Source organism: Amblyraja radiata, chromosome 26 (assembly GCF_010909765.2).
Source record: "Amblyraja radiata isolate CabotCenter1 chromosome 26, sAmbRad1.1.pri, whole genome shotgun sequence".
NCBI classification, from domain to species: Eukaryota; Metazoa; Chordata; class Chondrichthyes; order Rajiformes; family Rajidae; genus Amblyraja; species Amblyraja radiata.
The window spans coordinates 24,793,484-24,794,447 of NC_045981.1; the positions used below are offsets into that span (position 1 = coordinate 24,793,484).

A 964-nucleotide genomic window follows, 5' to 3' on the forward strand; every position below is an offset into this window, starting at 1 on the left:
CATATGTTGCCAATATTCTTGTTACCAGTCTGATGGATGGTTTGTCCTCATGTCAATGATTTTGCTGTATGCCTCTATTAAGGTTGTAACCTCTGTTGGCAAAGTTACTGACATGAGGAACTGAGTTAATGGTGAACCCCAAATAATCCCTTTAGTTTGAAGGCTTTAATTTTGATTTAATTGGATGGATAATGAATCCTAGTTTCCAAATAATTGTTAAGTGGCTGTTACCGTTTGTTCAGCCCGTCCTAAGTTTCCACACAATTAGTATGTCATCCAAAGAAGCCATTACCATTGTGTCGCTGGTTGTCATATTTTGTAAATAACCTAGGTGCTAATGTAAACACATTAGGTAGTGCTCTATACTGCTAGAGCTGAGCCATCCAATTAGATAAAAATAACGTCCGTGGTCACCTGTTATGGGTACTGAAATAGTAAGCATCCTTTGAATCAATGCTTGCCATTTTTGTTCTTAAAAAGGAATATACTTAACAATAGAAAAGGTTTCTGTTCTTAAAACGAATATATCGTATTATTTATTTATTTTATTTATTTTTTATTTTTTTATTTTAACATATGGTCCCTAGATAAGGGACATATCAGATATTTAAACTGATAAGAACAGATATTATGCTTGATCTTAGCCAAAAAGCCGAGATCTGATCTATGTTTGATGCGTCAATCGCCATATCCTATTTTGTTAGGAAGGGAATGCGTAGATAATAATTCTTCCCTTGCAATGCAGCTAAAACCCCATCTGTTGCTGATGTCCAGTGTCTGTATCCCATATGACATATTTGGTAATTGTCTGGATACGAGTAGATCGGCATCTGGTGTTCCATATCGTGTAGAAACATTAGCAAATACTATAGCGCAATATCCATTTGGTGTTCTCCTCCAAATTCCTCTCTCGATATATCAGCTGGACTAGAAGATTATGTGTTGTAAAATTCTATTGTGTATC

General features: G+C 35.4%; 1 pseudogene; it reads right to left on the reverse strand.

Annotated features, from left to right (window-relative positions):
• Nucleotides 1–556: 556 nt before the first annotated feature.
• Nucleotides 557–664, reverse strand: LOC116988177 (annotated as a pseudogene).
• Nucleotides 665–964: the final 300 nt, after the last annotated feature.